Below are 27,179 nucleotides of genomic sequence, written 5' to 3' on the forward strand. Positions count from 1 at the left end.
CAATCCACACACACATACCAATCCACACACATACACCAATCCACAAACACATACACCAATCCACAAACACTTACCAATCCACACACATACACCAATCCACAAACACATACCAATCCACACACATACTAATCCACACACATACACCAATCCACACATATACACCAATCCACACACATATACTAATCCACACACATATACTAATCCACACACATACCAATCCACACATACCAATCCACACACACATACACCAATCCATTCTCACTGTATGCTTTCCTACCTTTCCTCTTTTCTCCTTACAGCCTCTTTTTCCTGCTCTTCTCTCCTCTTCTTCTTCTTCAATTCTTCTGTCTTCTTCCGGGTCAGAGGGCACGGACAGCGGTGGGCGCGGCTTCAGTGTTGTGCGCCGGGATCTGACAACAAGCCCCGGCGCACAACAGCTGTTGCCGCGCAGATCGCAAGGGAGCGGTATCGGAGGTCTTTAACAGACCTCCGGCTCCCTTGAGTGATTTTAAGCCGGGTTCAAGGGAGATCCTTGAACCGGCTTAAAATCACTCAAGGGAGCCGGTGGTCTGTTAAAGACCTCCGATACCGCTCCCTTGCGAGCCTGCTCCTCCAGCGGCGGACATTACTGTCCGTCTCTGGAGGGGTGCCGGGTGCCGGCAAGTTGGCACCCCCCTGATGAGCGGCACCCGGTGCGGACCGCCCCCCCCGCCCCCCGCTAGGTACGCTACTGCTCCGGTCATAAGGCAATCATCATTCCAGCCTAACATTCTGGATAGTATGCAAGGAGTGGGCACGACCAAACACTGCTCCCCTGCCCCGTGATTACAGATAGTATCCCTGCTGCCCACAGAAACAGCAATTCACATAGAATTTCTGGGTGAATCCCAGCAAGAATCCAGAGATGTCATTTAACTGTTTTATTGTTTTTGTCGTTTTGGAAGAATGCCTATTGAAGTACTCTTCATGGGTTAGGGTTACTCACAGGGTACTTTGTCTATAGTAGGGTGTCAGGGACTAAAGTGTCCCTTTAATTTTTTTAAATGTTTCAAACATGGAGATGGCAAAAAAGCTAGCTTTGTCCGCCCCATCCTTTGACCTGATATTGCAGTAACAGTCAACCTCTGTTCTCTGTTTACTTTATCATTTAACAAGGTTTTCATGTGTGCACAGTGAGGTCTGGTACACACAGCTCCTGGAAATATTGTGATGAATTCCAACATTTACTCCCGTAAACCTGTCCTGAAAAGGAACCAGGTGATCCACCTGGCCAGACCTTACTTAAAACCAGTCTTTTGCATACATTTACACAAGTGCTCTACACTTAATCTGTCAGAGCCAGATTAAACAATTCCTACTAATAGGGGAGACGCCATACTCTCCCATGTTTCAATAGAGAGCATTCAAGCGGAAGCAAAAATCCTTACGAGGCACTATTACTATTGTTTGGGCCAATTTAAGCACTTATTACTACATTTTACGGTCCTAAAGAAGTTAAGCAAACAATGTTTATAACTTACCAATTGGCAATTATCCTAAAACAGAAGTTAGAATTTGTGAAATAGAGGGGTTCTTTTCTGTTGCTAGTATTAATGTTTTTGGTTAACATTGAGCTATTTATTCAAAGAACCTTGTAACACCCTAGTATACCAGTGCTTCCTTAATAGAAGCTTTTATGTTCAATGTATCTGTGAATGAAAACAACAGAGCTACTTCCTCAGGCCAGACCATATTACTAAATAATTTATGACATAATTGACAAAGATAAGGTGTATCCCTCTATGGGATAATTGGTTAAACCAATTGAATACAAACTACTGTTAAATTAAAGAGTTACATGTGATCCAGACAAACAACTCCTCAGTTTATTGACAGTACTAACCTCCTACAGTATCAGATAAAGCATTAACACATAACACATAGAACCGCTTCCTTACATTATGCTGTCACCCTGTAATTTACTGTGTCATATGCACAATGTCAAATTGCATACAATCCTCTATATTCATTATGTTTCTGTTGTTCTAGGAAATACATATTATGTAGAACAAACGATTCAGCAGACCAGTGGTTCCGATGGTTGTCTGTGTCCGGTAATTTCTGTGGCTAGTTACATCATGTGTGTCATGGCATTTATGACATGGCATAATGTTTATGTTACTACGCTACTTACCTTCTGAAACTACACATGCATTGTGAAATGATATTTATGTCACTACGCATGTCAAGTTTCAGGAAGTAAACAGCATTGTTGTGTGGGTCCTGATGTCACCAACAGGATATTGGCAGGGTTCACCTGGGAGTTCGCATGAAAAGGGGCAAAATTGTGCAATATAATTGCCAACTCATGGGTAAGAAATCTAATTTCTTGGCCAGCTTTATGCACCAGTAAGATGTCAGATGTAAGGTTCCCTTGGTATCTTAATATGAAAATCACATGCCGACACAGTGCTTTGTTTTAAATTAACAAAACTTGCTAAATAAGTATTAGGAAGCTCATTATGGTGCATGACTTCCGAAAGTAACTGGGAACTTTGTAAAGCTGGCCACAGACCTTGCCTCTTCTTGCTACTTTATGGGGAGGTAGAGCTAGCCAGGGGAACCAGGGGAGACCCAACTTGTAGATCAAAGGCAGTCTTGATACCCAGAGCCTTTAGTTATTCCGTTACAAGAAGAAGCTGAAAAGGGTGACAGAATTTCATATCCAAGAATGCCCAGTTGCCCACTTAATTCTTACTCATTCAACTAAAGACTCGAGTATTACATTGCTGGACTTCACGTATCATCACTGTAGTTCTGCAGCTCTAATACAATAATGCTTGATTGATCCTTAACATGGAAAATGTGATGATTCTATGGGCCTATATTGCACCAATTTACGTTTAGAATGTTTAAACTGAACCAAAATCTCCTTTCCTTGAGTAAGCCAGTGATTTCTCTATATAGCAAGCTCTTCTACAACACCATGCTTTTAATAAGTGCTAGCACCATCAACAATCAAACACGTATAACCTAGAAAGAAATCCATCCCATATAGCAGGCTCCCTGTCAGATCAAAATAATTGATGTTAAACTTGCATGAAATGCTCACTTCCGCAGCTTTCAAGGTGATTTATAAGATACATGATATTCAGAGCTGTTGGAGTGTAATAGGTATTGCCGCAGCTACATAGGTGCCAAAGGAAAAAAGGGAGGCTTGCCTTTTTATCTCCCATGTGTTGGATGAAGCTGAAAGCTTCCAGATAGCTGCATTTCGACAGCTTGTAGTTACTGTTGGGAACAGATCCATGTATGGAAGCAAATGAACAAAAGAACAGATAAGCTGATATCCAGCTATGCAAGCCATGTTTAGAGACACTTAAAGGACAAGCTTCTGAAGTCCTGTCTTTCTGGTAAATGTAACGAAGCAATTGCTGAAGGTCCTTTCTCTTTTCAGCCTTAAACAGAACTGCTGGGACGTTAACCAAGGTAAGTGAATGGAAATGCTTCAAAATACTGACGGGAAAAATGGCATCTGTTTCCTAGTTACCGAGAGAACGGCTGCTTACATATCACTGAAATATCATTGCACTATTTTTTAAGATAAATTTTAACGTTTCTAAGATGACAATGCCTTGTTCAAAGAACTAGACTGAGGAAGGGGAAATTGACCCTGGTGATTCTGTTGGATCACCGTTGTACATCCAGAGGGTTATATGATAAAAACTTCAGGTACCAAGGAGGGATCCTCTGTCTTAAGCATCCCTAAAACTCACTGTCCTGTTTCTTTAAGGCTTATAAGGCTCCAAAAATTGTTGTACATAGCAATTAGGTTTGTATGCTGTTATGTTGTTAGATTGTCAAAGAGTGCAGTCTTCTTTGGTTGTAGATCTGTGTGGCCAGTACCTGCGTTGTCTCATAACGTACCTTCTGCCTCCATGTCTCAATACATACGGTGCCATATCAAATGTGGGTGCAATATGAATTAAAATATGCATACATACACAAGCATGAAGCTGTTTAAATAGCATGAAAAACTTAAACTTAATATATTATTCTCTATTATTATAATAGACACAAATGCACACACAAACACACACGTGCATTAAAAAAGGCTTTACTTTACTACTTGTATAATTGGTTCTGTTATCCTTTTGTTTGTATGTTATCCCTTTGTTATTTGCATTAGCTCTTTTTTTTTAAACCATTTTCCCTCTGAGGGATATAAATTGTGTTACACACCGTGGGCTAAGCTACGTGAACCTTTGACAAACTTGTAAAAGACGTCTGTTTGCTTTGGCAGTTTATCACGATTTCTTAATGCCTCCCCGTGGAGTTGACAGAACTGTTACATCTTTCGCAGTGATTTTTCTATGCAGCCAATGCGATACGATAGCCACAAACACAAAAAAAAAAGTCTGAATGTGTTGGCAGTGTGTTCCTGCAAGCTTCTTTTTGTAGAGAACTTCCTGGGGAACAATTGCATTGAAACAAAAGCCTTAGCATTTTTTTTTATATATTTTTTTTTATATTATTGTGTTTTACCTACACGGGCTGCCAGGAGTATGAAAAGCAATGCTCCCCACAGCTGTGGATATCCACCCCAGAGGTCTATAATCACATTATGATACATGCAGTTAAAATATATATTATTTTTTCCTTCATATTCTTTAGTTCTCCCAACAGAATGTAAAACTATTGACTTTCACAAAGACCATTAGCACAAATATGTACAATTTTATAAAAGGCAAATTGGCCAATGGTAAAAAATTTTCTAAATACTTGGCTTATTACTCAAGAAATGTTGGCTTTCATTAGGGAAATATGTATTGTAATCGTTTTCGTCTTTCTAAAATCTGAGCCTACTCTGTAGTACTATTTCTTAGGGCTGCAGCAGACAAACAGTAAATATATACATTTTGAGATGCAGAGACAGGGTCGTGCTAACCTATTAACTAGTGTTGGGCTACAATTGAGACGTATGGTTAGACACCAAGTGGTTTGCGAAGAGTAGTCATCAACCTTGTCATTTTTAACTTCTAGGGGTTTATTCAGTATGCCCTTGGTTACAGGTGGGTTTATGTCGATCCTTAATGTGATTCAATTGCAAGAGATGAGTTAGCTCTATGTAGTGTTAAATAAATCTGATTTCTTGGATACTATATCCATGATTTAACTATGCATCATGCAGAGCCACCTTTGCTCTTCTCAGAAGACAAACTAACCAGGATAAGTCTCTTATACTGGTAAAGAAATAGACATTTTAAATTTCAGGTTCAGAAACCCTACTATGGTCTACATGCACATGGTCTATGTAATAGTATTTTTAAAAAAATCCATAGGCAACATGTCAGGTAGATCCTCGCATAAGGCGCCAATTTAACAAGGTCATTTTAACTTTCTTATCATCAACATATGTATGACCTATGTAGTATATAAATAGTATATGACATCACAGGAACGTATTACAAGCCCCAATTGTGATATATATATATATATATATATATATATATATAGTTTTTAGTTCTATAGAACCTGCTGATCTGTTTAATGATTTACAGTGTATTGTTTAAGGAGGCACAACAAGTGAAGTTGTATAAAAAGTCCATTAGTCATAAAGACATTATGATCTGATTACAATGGCTATACATATATTAGGGAAGCAGGTCCAAGCTCTATGAAGCTTACAGTCTAAGTAACTATTATTATACCTACTAATGTTATTCATAGATTATAATCACAAAATGTCACATTGCTCAATTTAATCAATGTGAACATTATTGTTCCATGATGCTTTTATTGTTTGTTTTTTTGTTGTTCTGAGTAGTATGTTTGCTGATAAAATTAAGAGTCTGCTGAGCTGACCATATCTTCACGTTAGAATTTTTGTAAAAATAAATGATCACCTCAAGCACTAACTTTTCAGGCCCAATTAGTCAAAGCTAAACTCCCCAGGTCAGCCAAAAAAAGTAGATGGATCATTATTGTGTTTCTTTCTCATTTGGAACAGCCAATTGTGCCAAATTTATCCAGATGCTAAGCTAAGACTCAAATGAGTTTTCTTTGGAAATCTAAGAGCAGCTCATAGAATAACAAATTCACCAAGGACACGAAACATGATTACAAGTCAAACTTGTAGCTCAAGTCATTAGGCTGATAGTTACTTAATTGAGTATGTAAATTAGATCATACCAGACATCAATATTTTTTTGTAAGGCAGCTCAAGAATTAGTTAGATATCGAAAATAGACTCTCCTTTAATATAAACACAACGCACGTACAGTACTTGAAATGCTGAGCACCTCATAAACCCTTTCCTGATTTTATTCATACATCGACATCCATATTCAAACAAGGTTAGAAAATCAAGTCTAAAACACTACACGTACCATAAAGCTAAACAAGCTAATAATAGTCAATGTTAATAGTATACACAATAGAATTGTATAATGAATAGCAAAGCTAAGTCCACAAGGTAGCTAAGTATTCCTATCATTAATAATGTAAAATATCATCAGAAGCAGCTTTCTATAGGTAAGGGCACTGGTAAGGCCTCGTCTATTACATATATTTAAGGAAAGTAGTCAATTTAGTGTTAACATTGTAGTTAAGTATAAACTAAATAATGTAGGAATTTTATTGCATGATTATGTTCTAAATTGGTTTTGTAAAAACGATTCTGAAGTTCCCAGTACCCACACTGCATCAGCTGTAAATCTAATTGTGTATTTTACCCAAAAATGGTGCTCTGTTATTTGTGTTTCATTTGATTCTAGACTTTTCCCTTTCATTTTTTTTGTTCAGGATTCGGATGGGTTAGTTGTACAACCCTATATGTAATGTTAGTATACTCATTCCTCACAGCAATGACGTTCAAGGTTTTGGTTCTTTAATAGAAAATCATTTTGAAAGTGGACATTTCGCATGATGGTTGATTACTCACTTAAAAGCCAGGGAGGCTGCACAGTAAAATGGTTTGCAGTACACTGGACACCTTCCTAACACAGTCTGAGGTCCAAGGTCAGACTGAGGGTTAAACTCACGTGGCGCTTTAAAGCCAGCCGCCGATAAATGGCTACGCTACGCAACAATGTATGCAACGTGCGACTACATTTATCCAGTAGGCTGTACACTAAGGGACAGGACCTGCCACACAAGGGCAAGCAAGTTATGTTGAGGTGCCAGCCTACGAAACATTTGAAAGGCTTTCCAGATGGCTTGTTTGCATGTGAGTTGACAAACTCACACACTAATATTTGGGCTTTCAGAAACACTTGACTAAAGGAACATTGAGTTAATGTATATTGAACAAAAACAAGCATTATGCAGATTCATAAACCCACAAGTTGTTTGCAAGATGCAAACAGGCCCTGACTAGCCATCTGGCACACCTGGCAAATGCCTCATACTCTGCAAACATAAAACAGTACAGTACAGCGTAAAGCTGGATATGCGCATCATCAGGTGGAAGCCAGACATCAAGTGCCAGGGCCGCCTGACCATAGCCAGTAAGGTCTTGAATGCAAATTTTAGCTGGCATTCTCAGGGACCATACTCAACCTCTCTGCCCTCCCTGGCTACGTCCCGTTCCTAATGGGATGGGGAGGGTCAAATTAAACAAAACTTGCATAAAGCCTACCTAGGTTGTTAGGAATACAGTTCCATTTCCTGGATATGACTTGAAACTGCACACATTTTCTTAAATGAGGCCCTGCTGATGTCAGTGGGTGGCACAGCTGACATCACGGGTGGCCCCACTGACATCAGTGGACAGTCCCGCTGACATCAGTGAGTGGTCCCGCTGTCATCAGTGAGTGGTCCCGCTTATGCCACAGGACACACGCCATTGTTGAAGGGGAAGTGGCAGGAAGTGGGGTGTACCGTAATGCCGCTCCCACTACCACTACTGTAGTGGCCAGAGAGTTCCCAGGCATGCCCCTTGTATCGTACACTTCAACAGGAGTTGCCATCATATCGAATAGTAAAGTTTAAAATAGTCTGTCACTTTTTGTTTTCACTGGCATTGTCAGATATGAAAGTTTTATTAACAAGTGGCAGATAATATGTTAATATCATTATAATAATAATGATATTAGAGATTAATAGAATAAAACACAGTACTCTGCGTATGTAGGTGATGTTTTCTTGATGTTTTAATATCTATATGGTGTGTGTCATCACCAACACTGGGACTTTGCAACTTAATTTGCAATCCATAAACTTTAGCGGTCATCAATTATGGCTGTTCAGGTCATTGTGGAACTCCATGGTAAGATTCTAAGGTAAAATATCAAATTGATTTTGAGTTATCTATTCTAATCCCAATGATGAATTAAATGAACACTCCAGCCGTATGATAGCATCATGTTCCGATTACATTTTCATGCTGTTGCTTTTTGAGAATCCCCAATGTGTGTTTGGCCCCTGCCCCCCCAGTTATTTTTCACGCACAAGATGTGTTTCCGTGCACATGATATACTTTCTGCCAGTCAGCTCCAGTGCTGGCTCAAATAACCCTGCGGGGTGAGATCTTCTCAGATTCCTATCCGCATGCACGGCAAGGGCTCCCATTGAGTTCAATGGAAGTGCTTTCCTGCCACTGATTGGGTGCTTCAAGCAGTCAAGAAAAGTCGTCAAGGAACTACGAGGTGTGACCAGGTGGACGATATACCACTGCAATGTTGAGAGCAAGTGGAGAAAAGAGACGAATTGGATGAGTCTCAAAAGAACAAAAGACGGGAAAGGAATCATCGGTATTTGCAGAAAAACTGACTGCATTGCAAGCATTCTCAAGAGTCAACGGAAAAGTTACAACATTAAAATAAACTTGATAGAAGCCCTAACCTGCAGACATTCTAAACTTCTATAAACAGAATTTAAGTAAAGACGTATTACAATGTATATACCTTTCTTAGTTTACATATTAAAGGTACTTTCTAGTGTACTCAGCCAAGAATCCAAGCTCTGTTTGCCTTTTTCATTGTTTTACAGGCTTTCCAGAAACGCTGTAAACACTGCCATACATACCACAAGTATGTTTTGTTTAGTTCTGCTCGTTTTTGCCGGGATCACTCATATTATAATTTTTTACATTTATATACAAAATGCAAAATCTCAGAGTGTGCTCCCCAATAAGATCACAGTAATACGTTATTGATACATTAAATGAGTTGCCTCGATACGACAGGGCAAACGCTTACACTTTACAAACTTATTTATGCAGAACTTCACTCCAAACCAATCCCCCCAGTTTACACCAGTACAGAAAAGGGTCACACTTAACTAAATGCTTTAAACTCCAGAGGATCTTAAGGCAGCTCCTGCATAAAACTGACAAAGAGCAGCTGAATATCTATTGTAAACACATAACATTAGTTCCTTTCTGTCTTTATGGGCTCCATAACTTACTTGTCGGGGTATTGCTAAAGGGTTCGTTACATTTAAATTGGTGCAAAAGCGCCTCCGGTTTTATTCATATAGCATATACATTCTGAACACATTATTACTGGACATTATTAACAACATACAGTATGCATAAAATGCTAGTCTGTACAGCATATGTTCTGATTAAAAGCTTGCAGTGTATCATATACATCTACAGGATATTAAATCTTTATCTTTTTCATGCTGTGTTAATAACAAACTGTAAATTAGTTTTATCAAATTTGTTATTCATAAGTCATAAAAATATATGGATGATGAAGGTAGGATCAGATTCCATTACAGGAAAACTGCAGATAAAATATATTTTTTCATAACAGTCATAAAATGTAATTAAAATGTGAAGGAGAAAAGTTTAAATAATAAAGAATGCAAAAAAATGAGGGCTCCCTGGTCCCCTGTTAACCCAGTGTGCAGTCCTATAATTGGTACTTTGGGGGCATTAAAGGTTAAAATTGCAATTTAACCTTTTGGGAGGCATGGAACTCACCTATAATTCCTTTTATCCTTCTTCCTACATGGTTTGGGATGTAGGAGGTTAAAAAGTGTAAAAAAAATATTGAAAGTTATATAAATATAAAAATAAGAATATAATTAAAAAATATAATCTCTGTACCCAATGGCATATGTATTCTTGTTATTATTTGAGCTGCATGTGAATGAGGTTGTAAGCCAGTAGAAAATATGGGTTGGCTGCCAGCTCCCATTAACTCGACCTTTAGTGAATAGTGCCAATACATGGGCAGCCGAATGGACAACAGGATTTAAAAATAATAAATGATGCATTCATTGTCCTGTACGCTATGGTTAAAAGTGATACACTTAACTTGATGCACTTGCATCTTATTAAAACCACTGTGTTATTTCCCTACGCATTTCTTTTTCCTAAAAGATAACAATTTCAAATAAAAATGAAAAACGTTTCAAGGACAGTAATGAAATCGTGAAACAATGCAAAGCACTTCCAGAATTCACAGTGTATACCTTCATAATAACATTATCTTCCCCAAAATGTTATGAACACTTTTGGAAAGATAAAACAATGTCAAAAAAACACAATTTGCAATTATAACAATTATGAATAACAGGCATACTAATGAAAATGCATATCTAATAAACCTGTGGCTTATACATTCTTGATAAGTTAAAATGTATCCTTTATAATTCTTTTTCTACTATACATTGTGCAAATGCATTTGTTATTCCAAAGTAGTTATCTTTTTCTGTTAGGGGAATTTTACAAGGCCTATAGTTTGGTAAATATGATGTTTCCAGTAAATAACTCTCATTGTTCATAGCTCCATTGGTTTAGCTTAGAAAAAAGATCCAGTGACTTGAATCCACTACAGCCACCTAGTGGTAAAAATGGAAACAACATTACACTTGAAGCATGCATCATTGTCGACTAATATCCTGACTAGGTTGCGAAGATCCAAATGATTCTTAATTAATTAGAAATAATAATTAAATCGAATAAATATATAAACATAGAAAAAAAACTATACAACTGGATTTGGGCAATCATTTTATCAAATGCAAAATGTAATCGTTATTATCCTGTATGTGTGCTATAGCTATAAATGTATCCAGTATTAACCAAAACAGGCCAATAAAAAGTTAGTTTTTTTGTAAATTGTTTTAGTTTAGTATTTTAGGGAAACATAAAAAATTTTTTATCTATATTTATCTATTATTTTTAGTAATTTTTTTTGGGGGAGAATAGATGACTATAGAGAGCTGTAGTTAAAATTGTTGTTCAAATGTTCATCAGCAGCCCCAGTGCCTTGTTATCATAAGCAGATCATGGAATTGGCTGCCTGTTGGAAAGATAAGAGATCTTCCTTGAAACCAGCCCATTTACGTGCAATACACTACCTTCTATAGAGGACCACAGGGACATGATCTCATGTCAAGACAGTCTACACAAAGAAGACATGCCGCTCAAAAAAGAAGACCACATTACAAAGTCTCTTTGGGGGTCACTGGGGCAATGCCACCTATACTACATGAATGATAGTTAAGCAGAGACTGTGAGTTTAGCCCCCGATGTTCATATGGTTCTGCTGATTCTATCTTCTGCCCTTTGGCTTTCATTACCTTCTTGCTGTGTGAAATGGTTCAGAAAATCCTGGCTGATATGGTTTTACCTGAGAAATACTATTCATGCCTATTATACCTTTTTTACAATTAATGTTAACTTTAAAAAACGACTAAAGAAAATGTTATTCTCAAAAAAAAATTACGGAAAGGCACTTGCTGTGTTTGTTCCTGTAAAAGAAACATTAGGATGAATTAACTGAGAGAAATAAGGATAAGGCATGATCATGTTATTATATACTATATTGTGGGAGCTACAATGCAGATGTACTTCTCTTTTTAATCCATTTATATAACATAGCATTTATGTGATTCATAATTTCTTGATATAATGAATATTAATGCAGTATTATCCCCGATGGTACTATAACCAGACTATCCCCGTTAGTAAAATGTTGTCCTTACAAAGGGTTGCCTTGTTCTCATTTTGATGTGACTTTATTTTTATGTCGTTCACCAAATGGAGATTTGGCAAGGCGATCACAGTTAATAAATACACACAACTTCCAATTATATTAATTATAATAATGTTTTTTCCATTCATGAAATCATAAAATGACTTACGAATCTTGGTGTTAATTGTCCTAATGGAAACTCGCAATGTAAAATATTAACATAGTGATTCTATCAGAAACGCCTAAGGTCTGCAATCACGCGCGTAGGCATGCTTGCACCCTGTTGTCCTCAATGTAAACAGGATCTACTTGCTTGTTGACTCACGTAAACTATTTTTATTCCGGCCTTGTTGTGACTGCATGCAAGTAAAATAATATTTTTATCTATAAAAATACTTTAGAAGTAAAGTGTTAGCTAAGGGACTGGGGGTGAGGTAGTCATTTTTATGTGTGTTTTAAATAGAGTAACACATATACATATTTGTATATAATATATTTTGTATATATATATATATGTATATATATATATATATATATATATATATTTATATATTGTGTTGATGCTCTGCAGACACAGGGTGGCACAGCAATTGATTGTAGACCTGGATCTCAATGTGGGCTTCCTATCGTCCTAATGATGAGTACATCAGCTAGTCTAGAATAACAAAAAATAGCCATTGCTTTGGCTTTCAGTTAATCCCATTTTGGTGAATGTCTGTCGGACATGACTTGATGGTGGAGCCCACTGGGTTTGTGCGTTTCCTGTTAAATATGTTATTGGCCATATTTTGTGTGCCTTAGAACAGGTTTGCCCCTTGGCTTTAATCTCACCCCCCCTTACTCTGTAAGCTTGTGTAATAAATTGGAACCGATTACGGGAAAAACAGAAGCATTTGGGAGCTAGAATGAATTTCTGGAAGAATGATGCAAAACAGATTATGGGCATCCAAGGATAGATGGTCTCTTTGCCATGCTTTCTTCTCATTGGCTTGGTATAACATATGAATTTGGATTCCTGACAAGCAGAGATGAAATTTACTTTATAGTTTTGTGCGGTCTGTTCGTTTTATGATAGAGCTGACTCAAACCAACAGTAACAAACTTTTTAATCATACTTTTAATGCAAATAAAAAAGTATTTGCCTGGATTTAGTTTCATGCCCTTTAGTTACAAAAATTGCATAATTGTGGCAACGCTGTTATTAAAAAGCATGAAAACTAATTATTTGGAGAAAATATAACTTTACCAGCAATAAACAAAACAAACATATTTTTTGGAAAGGAAATCAATCATAACCATATAAATGTACTTTACATACCAATTGATCTGAAAGGGCTATATTGGTCATCCAAAAATCAATATTGCTATTCAGATCGAGATCTGTAAACATGAGATCATGGAAAAATGAAGGAATGGTCTACACTGGGCATAGTTATCATTTTTAGCTATAGGTGATCATATAGTGTCAGATATTGACGTTTCTCCCCAGTGACATGTATACTTTATCTTTGTGATATTAAATACTATATTTTCTATATAAATGACTATTTAGAGACCCGTAGCTTCATAGCGTGACACTACAAGGTTCTTTTATTTACATCATCTCAGTGTAGTGCTCTAGAATGGTTGGTACTTTATGTTGTTTAATGATTAGGTATGCACATACGTTTCACGGCAGCATTAGTTACACGGACATCTTTAGTATAAGGTGACCAGATGGCTCCTGTAACCAGGGATACTTAAAATCAACACAATGCTGCCCTTTACATACATTTCTTGCACGCTTGTTAAAGGAGACAGACAATGTTAATACTATCCTACTACACAAACCAGGTAATATTTATGAAATTTTGTTTTTGGGGATATATATGGATATTTTATAACACCTTTTGAGGACAAAAAGACACAAACATTTTTTCTTCTCAAATGTTACTCCTTTAGAACAACTTAATTTCTAGATTGCAATTGTTTTGCAATTGTTTTGCCACTTTTTTCATTTTATCTGTGAAGTGAAGGGAATGCATTCTATTAATTAATTTAGATTACTTTAGCTTGTAGTCACGTATTCTGGCCCAGGACAGCTAGGCTGGCAGGTCCGGTGCTGGTTGGGCAGAACATATAACCAGTCCATTTGTTCTAAAGGTATTTAAGAAGTAAGGACCTGGGCTCATAAAAGCATCACTCCTTGTTTTTGGTGAATTATAATTAATCTTCTATCAAAGATATTAAGATAAGAGAAAGCAAAAGTGTCCTAAATAATTTACTTTTCTTAATATTAAGTGATTAAATGCAGATAGAAATAATCATTGGATCTCCCAGTTGGTGGATAACCCTTCCCTGCTGACCCTTGGGGCGACGCACCTTCAGCATACTCACCACTCACCTCCTTAATGCGGCAAAATGTTTGAAACTCCTATAGTGGAAAAAGGATAAAACACCATCAATCAGGGACTGGGTGGACAGGGTGGAAAAGACTAGGGCGGTGAAGGAACTGGTTAAGCAGGCTTTGGACCAGTATACAGCCTGAGTGTCCTGTCTACAATTCACCTCCATAGTGAAACCGACAAAAGGCCTGTTTGAGCAAAGATTTCTAGAATCTAGGCACAGCTCACTCCTCTAGCTCAGATACTTATATGCCAACTGCTTTGTCCTCCTTACCCGCGAGGATGGTATTCTGGCACGTGACCTGTATGTGCAGGCATTCTGTGTCAATCCATGTAACCTTCTTTCTTCTGTATCCTATTACTCTGTTTATTCCCGTGAAAACATTAATTATAATTTAACAATAATAATTTATGAATATAGTATTATTATAGTAATATATTTGAGTTCCCTTACGGGAACAGTATGTGATTAATGTCAGTATTTTATTTTTCAATAAATTGTTAAATAGCATACATTTGGTAATCCAAATCTTAACTTTTTTGTTCCAGATTGATTTGTAATAAATATGTTTTTATTTTTTATTTAAATACTCTTTAAATATGGATACAAAATGTGATTTTATGGCCCCCAATTTAAGGCAATGATGCGCCGCTTGGTTCTATGCCAGGATCTTGCTAGAGCTTTAATATTTTTCTAGTTTGCAAACATCAGCTAGCATTGCACATAAACTGAGCTGTACAGTATCTGAAAACCTTGTTTGCTTGCAGCAATCCGAGAATGGAGTAGGTCATCCACATCTCAAGGAAAAGCTAGAAGAAGTGTGAGTAAAAAAATAATAGACAGCAGAATATTCCGGCCTAGGTAAACTAGGCGTGGGGTGGCAGTTTTGAAGGGATGGCAGCCCCTGTGCCAAATTACCAGGGGCAGAGCCCGCAGTTGAGCACTGTTCCCAGGTGAGCCACTGCTTAAATGGCCAGTTGAGGAAATCAGAGATTTATCTTGTAACAAGCCAATTTACACTGTGGAGGCCTGTGTCTCTGAAATATTTCTTCTTGTATACTTCTGAGGTGGAACTCTAAAACATGACATCACGCCCCTGTGCTCAGCACAGAGGACGCATGGCATGAAGAAGATAAACTCTCTTTGAGGTAGCTTCTATAGGTGGATAAGGCATAGGACAATAACCCCCATAAATAAACTAAAAATGTAAATCACTCAGAAAATAGAGACTGGCCATGTCCAACCTCTAACATTAGAGGGTCTTTAGGGGTCCTAATACAAAAAATATATATCTGAATTTTCTGTGGTGGCATAAAAACATATCGGGTCATCCTAACTGATGGTTTTACTTACGTTTTCTATGACTACTTATGTTAAAAAAAACCTTTCTAAAAATAAACGGTTGGATCATTCTTCTGATTTTCATGTCCTTGTTATCAGACTAACCTCAAAGTATTTGTCAGGACCGCATCAGTAAAATTGTTATTGCCACCTCCGGTTGCCTCGTGAAACTTTGATGGATTAGAATGTCCTTGGCTACAATATGGCATTTGTAATCTTTCCAGGGTCAGTGATTTCAATATGTGTTCAATCTACTGTATCCAATGGAACAAGAAACCCGATAGTTGACAAAGCTAGACCTTTACGCTTTCGTGAGCTCATAACCATCCTTAGAACAGTTGTACCAACCAGCCTAATGCAAAAAGAGATGAAAAATAAGAAAATCCATATATATATCTACCAATACATCATTCACTGACTTATTTGTAAGTTATACACGATCATACATGCTTAGGCATTTTTCCAAAAACAATTAAAATCAGTTTACGACTCATATTCTGGGTTCACTGTGGTTCTACAATATTCCATCATTGCACGCAAATTGGTTTATACCTTGGAGATTACGTACAATAGTAAGTAAGTCACATTTTCCTTTAAATACCAATTAAGTTAACACAATCATGAAGTAGATCTTTCGGCCTTCTGGGAACGTAGCCCCTGAAATTAGTCTACCTCTACTTTATAAAATGCTTTGTTATGATATTTTGTTCTTGTTTCATAAAAAAAATAAAGATAAATAAAAGTTTAGAAATTCATTGAAGAAATAAGTACATGGGGTATTTTGTAAAAGATGGAGAAATCTTTTTTATTTGATATTCAAAAATGCCCTTTCGTTTTCATTTTGTTAGCACTTCCATGTTTTTTCCGTAATAGATTTTATTCTGAATAACACCACCTAGAAAACCATAAAGCTAAAAACTAATTTTAGTTGCACTAAAATAGGGGACAAAAAACGCCTATAGGACACTACAATTTATAAAATAAAAATGCAATCTTTTTAGATAATTTTTCTTCTTCAGTACTTTTTTTTTCCAAGGCATGCATGGCTAGTCGGTTATAAAGGTTACAATTTGCCTTTAAATTGTAATTTAAGACTTCCTGCTAAGACATATTCCCATGCTGAAAATAAATTCAGATATCTTCTGAAAATTTATTGATGTTATACATTTGCCCTTTGTCTCCTAAATGATGCACATAAATTAAGCATTTCTTTGAAACAGAAGAATTCTGCTCTGGCTTCACTTTATAACGCTTTAAGCGGCAGGTACTTTTCATATAAGTGAGAATCGGTTTAAGGTCAGGAGGACCTCACTCATTAATAATTGTCATAACAGCAATTCTTGGTGGCATCCATTGAACCTTGCCATAAAAATCATTAGAAAAAGGTTCTGCAAAGTCCAACTGAGGCTGAAATAGAAGTATCAGAGAAATGTATAAAAGTCCAAGCTTTTCGGAGAAGGTCTATTAAGTTGTGATTATGTGTAGCCATTTAATGGTTGCCTATTGAACACAGCAAACTCTATCTATCTATCTATCTATCTATCTATCTATCTATCTATCTATCTATCTATCTATCTATCTATCTATCTATCTATCCATCTATCCATCTATCTATCTATCTATCTATCTATCTATCTATCTATCTATCCATCTATCTATCTATCTATCTATCTATCTATCTATCTATCTATCTATATCTATCTAGCTATCCATCTATCTATCAGAAGAAGAAGAAGAAAATGCTCCTAATAGAGTAGCTTGCTCAGAGATTTTTATTTTTATCATCTTTGCAGTGGTATGACATATTTTCGATATCTCAGTGTCATTCTTGCAGCATAAGCTCTTATTTAAGCAAACTCGCTATTTGGAAAGAGATGATTCACAATGTCAGTCTTGGTTCCACTTCCTAACTGATGAAAACGTTGCAGAGTTCTGCTCTCTGGTTTAAATGAGGCTGCTTTTGTGATTCTTATAGTAATACATTTGAAAATGTTCTCATTTTTTTTCTTCTTCTTCCAGGGGGTTTGCTGTTTATAGAAATCGGATGCAGCGTAAGGCAGGCAGCATATTTCCGAACATCAAGGGTAAGATGTTCCTTCATTCCCAACTCATCTGGAAATAAGAGTCATATGTTCCACTGAAAATATCTTCACATTGGGCTTTTTCTTCTGAGCCAAAAGAAATAACAGAGATAAAGAAATAAGAAAATACTGTAGGTTTTATGGTGCTGGGTTTTCTGAAAAATCACCTTAACCCCTTAAGGACAATGGGCGGTCCCTAAACCCATTGAAAACAACGCATGTTGAGCCCGTACATGTACGGGCCTTGTCATTAAGAGTTAAAACCTCTGTTCATTAAACACTCAGAAAACATACTTGAATAAAAACTTTTACTTTTACAATATCAATACTTATCAAGAGGACGCTTGTTTTCTATATTGTTTCCAGATTTCAATTGCAACACTTATGTACAATATACAGTATCTGTGTTTTAATATGTCACTTAAGTATTCATAAGGCACTAAGTTAATACATATATTTATATTAATGCATTTATCTGTATAATAGCTGTTCAGAAAGTCTCTGTCCAAGGCATTTGTAACTCATAATTCCACTTCTAACTATAAAACTATAAAATGATATAATTCCTTAACACACATAGCTTCCTAGGGGAGCATCTGTATCATGTTTGTGAACACGTTTCCTAGGGGTGACCATTTAAGAGCTGGCCACGAAAAGTTAGATTCAGTTAATAAAGTTCTTAACGTTTAATGAAAACACGCATTTCAAACGTTACAAAATATTCCGGCTGTAAATGATTGCGTTAGTATTCAGAATCGCATACCTACAATCAGAACAACTGCAGGGCAAAAATAATTAAAATTAAAATATTAATTTCATATTGCTGACCTTAGTATGGCTCCAGCACGCGGTGAAATGTCAGTCTATTAAATATAATGATTTGATGGCTTTTATTTTTATGGAGTTCATACATAATTTCTTTTTACTTCTGCAAATCTCTCAATTTCATACATGAAATCTTATATACGAAACACACTTTAATAATTTATTTACCATTTTATCTATCTTGTATTATGAATAATCATTACAGTTAGCAATGGTGTTTACCATTTAACATATATATATATATATATATTGACACCACTGGACTAATACGGCTACAACCTCTACTCTCTCTCTATATATATATATACAGTTTTATGAGTTTCCTTCATTTTCATATTTTTTCTTTTCATAATATAATGTTTACTGTTTTATTTTTATTATGTGTTCTGTACAGCAAGGCAGCCACATTTTAGTATTCGATAGAAAGAAGTGAGTGAATTAGCCTGACTGTCTAGCTAGTATTTAGCCAAAGCCAGGACAGCTCCAAACAAACTCATGGATCTTATTCTTCATGTGCACAAGGACTAAATTACAGCAGGGAGGGAAGCTCTTTTAGCTGCTTCCACTTTCCAGCTCATCGTCTTCTTATTTTGATCACTCTGAGACTTTTAAATATCAACTGTTTCACAGACCTTCACAAAACATCTATTGTAATGACCCACAGACAGTGGCTTTACTATGGTTCTAATAATGGTGGAACCCCTACTAGCTAGAAAGTATAGGTATTTTGGATTTAGTGAACTGCATGCAACTGTGATATACCAAGGAGAAAAGCACCAATGTTCACATATCAAATCATTGTGAACGAGAATCTGAGATTAGCGTACATTTGCTAAGGGTCAAACCCTCTTAAGTACATTAAATTGTTTACATGGCAGCATAATCGCTGCCTCCTTCCAGAAATAATGTTACTGAGCATGCATACGCAGAGAAACGACTACTCTACAGGGAAGTTTCTATTCTACCATGCTAGCATTTATTTAATGATCTTTCCTGTTGATTGTATTGCTATGTCTGCTACACTATTAATAAGCATACCTGTCCCATATTATTATATAGGACCATATGGAATTCAGTAGCAATTACTGCAGAAATTGAAGAACTATATTTTTTGTCCTGTTTACTATTTTTAGCGGGTTAGTTTCTACACACAAACTATTGCTGTTTTGTATTTTAATTAATTTTAATTTAAATGTAATTCCTAAGATATTCCGTTGCACAAACTTGGCTTTTCTTTACTTTGGTATACATACAATAAAATAATATTTCCCAAGCTTTCCATGATTCCACAGACCTTTCTATCTTCACGTACATTTGGCAACCATCACTGTGTGTTGTATTTTTGTGCTGCTTCACAATCATTGCATGCCTACTGTCACGTACAAGTTAAAAGCTTAAACTGCATTAATCTTAGACCAGAAGCGGTGAAAATTTATTAGTGCATAAAGATAACCAAGTAGAGAAAAATATCGTTTTATCTGTAATTTTCAGCCACAGATGCGGGTGATCCACTACATGGAATTACATAGCAAGGGTATTTGTCATCCAAAAAAAGTATATAAGTAATAAATGTCTTCCAGTAACCCTGGCTTTGGGAGAAAAATGTTTGTTTTGTGCTGGGCAGTAAAAAGCATGGCTCTAAATCATGTCAGCAGTAAGGTATTCTCACTATTTTCTTGTGGTCTCACCTGTTCTATCACATAGTAGACCATTTCTGGATTTTAAAATTGGGCCAATAATGACATATTTAAATACTGAGCACCTCAGTCCTGTTATTCCTCCAAAGCATCAACACCCACTATTGCACAGTCCAAGCTAAAAGGGTGGACCCTGACAGAGGGAGTGAAAGGGGCAAGAGAGTGAGGTGCGTGAGGTATGATAAGTAGACCTTAAAGGTAACTCCCCTGTGATGTCAGAGATTGGTAGCCAGAGCAGACAGATAGGATTACGAGACCCCGCCAAAATGTTTTTAACAAGAAAATACAGCAAAACAGTATATTATACATTTATTTAAGATGTATACCATAGTAGTATGTAATATAGTAGTATGTAATAATATAAGAAAATTGGGGGGCGCATCTATGTGGAACAGCATCTTTAACATGGATCATTCAAAAACAAAAAAAGTAACAAAAAACATACTTGAGGTAGAAGCTGTAGCTTGAAGCAGCCAATCAGTGGCAGGAAAATGGAGCTTTGGAGCTGACTAGTGGTCTATGAGGTGCATGATGATGTGTTTGGCTTAACACATCTCTGGCACAGAAAATAGGAGGCTATCCCTCCAAGCATGCGGAATCCCTCCATGCTTAAACAAAATGGACACGCACAGTTAAAGGGATCTCTCAGCTATCATATGCATTAAAGTGCATAGGATGGCTGGAGTATAACTTTAATACAATGATCAGATTTGTATTGGAACTTGAGAAAAGGTGATTTGTTTTTGAGATAACAACCTTCTAGTAATTTATCAATTCATTAACAACAGCTCCTTCAAAATAAAGGTTATTGATCACACCATATTAGCTAGAAATGAGCTAGTTAAAACGTCTACCATAAATAAACAGTATATCTGGAAATATCCGTGAATGTGAATCTGATTTAAAAAAAAAAAAAAATACAACTTGTATCGATAAGAACAACATAAAAAAAATTATATTTATTTTGTGAGGTTAATCTTAAACCATCCTAGAGAAGCACTAACAATATTGAAATGAATAATGCAAAGCTTTTCTCTGTTTCATAAGGTGACAAGCGAAGGAAATGTTTATGAAACTTATTGTAATAAATATGAAATCTAGGTTGGAGAATATGATCTCTGCGATAATATTATGATGAACATTTTTATTAGTATTCCCTTCCGGGATGCAAACGCCAAGCATTTCTAAGGCAAGAAGATGTAGCTTTTTTTCTCCTAAGGTTACTGCATCATATTAGGATCTAATCACTCCTCTATTGAAGCATTTTATGCTTCTAAATGTGTGTTTGTCACATGTTTCTGGCAAACTGTATATCTTCAAGAGCCTGCTGTCTCTTTCCTTTTAACCCTTTTACAGAAAAAATCTCTTCAAAACCTTCTGACATTTAATGGTTAAACAGAAAAAAAATCAACTGCCAGCATAACTTCTCCGAAATAAAGATAGTTTATCTTAGGATGTGGTATTTTTTTCCTTTTGAAATTCTATGGCCGGTGCTCTGTGACGCTTTCATAGAGCTCTGTAAATGTCAAATGGCTCAAGGTGACCTTGGATAGCATCAGCCAATACTGCATAGATCTTGTTCAATATGCATCTTGGTTCATGTGCAGCTGTCTTCTATTAACCCATTATGCCACTGATCTGAAATGCCATGTTTTGTATATTTTTGTGTACCGAGGGGAGCTTGCAAAATTCAGGGGGGGGGCAAAACCCTAAATAAAAAATATAGTAGACAAAGCCCTTGAATAGTGCAGAGGCAATCTATAAAGAGACATAGAAAGAAGCTAGTTGTAGTTGCAAGCCTGTTTACAAACAAGATATATTTGCTTAGGCGGAGCTGGCGATAAATTAGCTACATGCTGTCATGTGTCTACTAGACAGTCCTCATCATACTGCCTGTGGTCAAAAATCTAATGGTTTTTTATTAATCACTCACCCTGACACTCTCACTGATGAAAGTCTATGGAAGAAGGGACTACTTAGCACTACCATTAAGTGTGGTGTTATCCAAAATATCACATGATTAACAAAAATGGCAGCCTCCAGTTCAGCCTATAGCTACATGAGGTCTACTGCAACAAAAGGAGGTAAAAGCATTATTTTGTCGATGCTAACCTACATTACTGTATACAGCACTGTATTTTATGATCAAAGACAAAAATACTGTACATTTTCAGCCTTTTAGGCTTAATGTGGCTCCACTAGGTTTCTGGCTTTAAATATTCTAAAGATATACCATGGACAGAAGAAAGGAGAGAATGTTCATCATCCTACTTTCTTCTGTCCATGGTATACCCCTCTATGGGAAAATGTCCTTCATAATGGCAGTTTTCCTGGTTTGCTATTGATGCCTATAGGGTGTCTTTCCGAGCTATACTATTTTGATGAGGATTTGAGGCGTTCTTGGAAAGGTTTCTATTCTTCCTTCCATTGTTTTGTCACGGCATTTAAATATTCCACAGTATACAGTTCTAATTGTTATTCCACAATAACTGGGGAGCTTAATAATGGCTACCCTGCTACTTTGGAACAAAAAAAAATGTTCTATGCCAAAGGAACTTACTACTGAAAATATTTCTGTTTAATTATAGAGAACAATTTTACAAACAAAAGTTCCATTATGGTACACGAACCACTACAAATATATGCTTAGAAGATATTACGTTAATGGCAAAAGCTTTAATTCACTTTAGGACTTTAAGATGATTGGAAATACCCCAAAAACTTTGGAATCTGAATAATGAGAGAAGGAAAAAAAGCCCTAGTTTAGGTTCTCCTTTTTAAAATACTTGGCTATGATTCCAAGTATAAAATAAATTCTCCTTTACGGTTCTCAATGCATTTCTAATACTTAAACATTAACTAACCTCTTTTCATCACTAATGTTGTTTATATCCAGCTGGGTCTAAGTAAGTATATACAATATTTAAAACCATCCTTTTTTAGACATAACGTCTTCGCACCAAGAAGACCAACTTGCAGGCTTTGAAATATATTGATTCAATTAAGTAATTAGAACAAACCAAATCAATTCTTAACTGCATTAAATGCATTAACTGCATTCTTAAAGGATTGGGGGAATCTGTTTGCCATCGCACTCCCACTTCCTGCTATGTCTCGCCATAAAGAAGAAGTGCTTAACTGACCAAGCGCAAATGAATATTGTGTCCCCCAGGCCAATTCAATACATTCAAATAATTGTAGGCAATTTCTAAATCTGTAAACGTATATATTCCTGTTTAGAGTAAAGTGACCAGATTTTTAAAATAAAATTCAGACGGACTTCCTATGAATATATGGCCTCACTAATTGCTGATGACGTGATTTAGCATCACTCTGTGCTTAGCTTATGTCATGAAATCAACACAATTGCAGGCTATGTTTGAAACATTTAGCCAGATAGGGCTGGGGGGTGGGTGAGTTCTATAATGCTTTGGATTGTGTATATGCTTTTTATGGTACTTACATAGAAGATCAAGTTCCTTTGAAATATATTTTTAGGCTTCAAGGGAAGACTTAGTTTAAGGAGTATAATTGAAAGCCTCTAAAACACTGGTTAAGCAGCTGAGTGTGACAATGTTACTGCTGAATCTACTTGATAACCTGTCTGTGTCTGGGATGTAAAATGTACAGATGTAATTAACATTTTGTCCTTGCTCATCAATATATCAAAATAGTAACACGAGAACAGAATTTACCTTTTAGCTAAACAAGAAACTCGTTGGCATTGGAAAGCACGTTAATCATGAGTGATAGCTGTACAGATAGATTTGCAGTTTAGCTTTTTAGAGATTCTGCACATTTAAAAGACAATGGCAGGAAATATTTTATCTTTCCTCGATAACATTACTCACAAGTTCAATTTTAGTGTAAGTATAACATCATAAATGTTAAATGCTGTTTTCTTCATAATTTGATGAGCTTTTTTTCATCTTCCAAAAAAGGCCATTTTACTCTTCTTAGACTACATGGCTTTAACCCATTTCTTATGACAGTAAGATTGTAGCTCGACAACTGGGAACCTCCCAGTTAAGGCCACCTAGCGGTCTGGTAGAGTGGCTTCAAGAAGGTTCAGGGCTAGTAGTGTGTAATGGTGGGGGACAACCTTTAGTGGTTTGGGAGTAGGAGGAAAGTGGGTTGAGGTAAGAATGGCCAAATGGCGCTCAGTCTGTTCAGAGAAAAAAGGTACTGACCTCGATACCCAGGTAAATAGGGCTTCACCGGGAGCTTCTGAGTCAAACCCAGACAGTTCCCAGTTAAGCATAGTTCTAACATTTAGAACAACAGAAAACAACTGGTATTTTTAATACAAATTGTTAGGGGAACTGTTAACATAATAGATTTTACCAGAACTAAATTAATTAATAAAGAAAACAACGTATAGCTTGTGCTTTTTGTTGGTGTAATTGATTTGGAGTTGTTTACAGTAGTTTTAAAACATTGAAGCTGAGATCTGTCCTAGATGCCAAAGCCAGCATTATCTAATCAATTTCCTGTCCTGAAGTTCTCTTCCTTCTCCTCACCAGTGAACAACAATGGCAGCAACAATAGGCCAGAAATCAAATAACAGGAGAAATAATCATGCAGATCTTGAGAAAAAGGAACTTAAAATACATTTCCCGGTGGCATAGACACAATGTGTATATTGTATATGAATCTATAAACATAGTTACACAGGGTTACAGTGTATAGAACTGTAAATATAGCCCTTGGGGTAAGGGATGGATCTGCTTTAAAATAAAAAAACAGTAGTTTTTGGAGTAAACCTGCTTCTCAACACAAACAGCCAAGCAGCATATGATGTGGCTTTAACTATCTACATAAAGCAGGCAGAAACAGTGAAGACGTTTAGTTGTTGTGACCCAGGGCCCGACAATGGAGCAGAGTGGGGCAACTGCTCCAGGCGGCACTTTTGAAGGGGCGGAACTTTGCTGAGCGCCAGAAGATGACGTCATTTCCGGCGCTCAGCATTACAAACCGGCACCGAGACCGAGGCGGGAGACTCACCGCAGGCCTGCTGAAAGGTAAGTATAAGGGGAGGGGGAGAGGAAGGGTAGATAATGGGGGGGCGGCAGGGTAGATAATGGGGGGGGGCGGCAGGGTAGATTAAGGGGGGGGGCGGCATTTTAAACTTCGCCCCAGGCAGCATTTTGTCTTGAGCCAGCCCCTGTGACCAAACATTAGAATGGTGAAGATACGTGATCCAAGTGATTTTGACCATGGTATGACTGCTGGTGTCAGATGTGATGGTTACAGCATTTTAGAAAACGGTGATCTTCTGGGATTTTCATGCAGTGTAGTTCCTAAAGTGTACAGAGTGTGGTGCATTAATCAAAAAACATCCAGTTTTTTAAAAAGGACACGCCAGTCATAACATGTGGCACCCTTTCAAATGCATGGGCGATTCTGTAGAATGTGTTCCATCCCCTCCCTCCCTGCTATTTTCTGTGTACTTTAATAAAAGTACTTTAATATGCATTCTTCTTTATTGGAGCTTTCAGAGACATTAAGCAGTCCCTTTAATGACAGGCCAGAGGAGAATTGCTAGAGCCATTCAATCTGATAGCAAAGCAACACTTAACTACTCTTTACAATGCAACAAACCATGGTGAAATACCATGTCTGGTTCCACTCCAGTCAGCTAAGAACTAGATTTATCTAATAGGAGGCCACGGAGTGTAGGCATAATAATTAGGATGGGGATAAATAGAATATGACAATGCTTCTTTAATGCATTACCCCCTAAATGCTGAGACAGGAGAGACAGAATATAAATAAAAAAGATACCAAATGCACACAGATACTCTCACGCTGTTCTGAGAGCCACCTGAGCAGATAATTATTGTGAATTTTATGTTATATTGAGGAATATTTTATTTTCTAGGACAAAACACCATCTGGAAAAGAAAGACATAAATAATCCGCTATCTCAATACCAAAAGCTTGCTATATATAGAAAGTATAGTATTTTGTGGGATATGCATAATATAATTAGAACTGATTAATTCCATAAGCTGAAAGCTAAACACATGGCATCACATCATGTCAGTTCTTAGTGATTAGGCTGCATATACAACATCTTTCAAGAGGAGATTGAACGGCTATCAGTCATCTGTCTTACATGTTCAATTGAAATGTCTTCCCTGATCAGCAGATTGTAATGACAGAGCTTTCTAAGTTACAGTAATGACTACAATTAACCGTTTGAGTACCAGATGGCTGTGTAATGTGCTCCCTTTCACATAGAATTTAGTTCATCTTGCTGCCATCTTCCCCGTTCTGTCTGTACTGGAGATGCCCATTTGATGTTCGTATGCAGGATTAGCCTTTGGGTAATTGTGTGTTTTGCGAGAATAATGAAATATGCCACTCAACATATAAGGATCTCTAAATATTATCGTAAAGTGCATCATCAGGGGGCACAGTGATGGCGGGGAAAACTCCATGCATAACATTACTGCACAATTATCAGTGTGCCAGTCTATAACGGTCTAGTGTTGAGCACAGAGACGTCAGCCAGCAGAAATTTCTCTTCTCCATCTTCTGAGCAGTCACCTGACGGGGGTCAGGATGTGTCCTTCCAACACACTGGAAAACCATGGACAGGGTCTCAGGAGCTGCAGTATTTTACATACCCATCAAACATTATTAATGATCTCCCAGCATGGTGCTGTATTATATCGCTAGAGCTAAGGCAAGTGTGATAATATGAAATATAGCCATTGTGATGATAAGGATGGGCAGCTCTTCGGCCTAGAACTGCAAAAACAGAAAGTTCAAACAGGTTGGAGTTTAATTATTTTCTTATTACAGGTAGATGAACTGGGATACACAAGTTGTGTAGTTTAAGTATAATTTATAAAGGGCATGACATTAATTATATGTGGGTGTGTGCCTACTGTGCAGCTGTTATCATTGCTAAATTTATGAGCAGTAAACTC

The 27,179-nt window shown here is 36.8% G+C and overlaps 1 protein-coding gene across 1 annotated transcript in view; it reads left to right on the forward strand.

Annotated features, from left to right (window-relative positions):
* The first annotated feature begins 3,279 nt into the window (after positions 1-3,279).
* SLC8A1 (solute carrier family 8 member A1) overlaps positions 3,280-27,179 on the forward strand; it is a 199,281-nt gene continuing 175,381 nt past the window's right edge. Inside the window, exons 1-2 of the mRNA XM_053460152.1 lie at positions 3,280-3,468; positions 17,658-17,722. The gene's annotated coding sequence lies outside the window, so the exon portion shown is untranslated. The remainder of the gene's footprint in view (positions 3,469-17,657; positions 17,723-27,179) is intronic.

Source organism: Spea bombifrons, chromosome 3 (genome assembly GCF_027358695.1).
Source record: "Spea bombifrons isolate aSpeBom1 chromosome 3, aSpeBom1.2.pri, whole genome shotgun sequence".
Lineage (NCBI taxonomy): Eukaryota > Metazoa > Chordata > Amphibia > Anura > Pelobatidae > Spea > Spea bombifrons.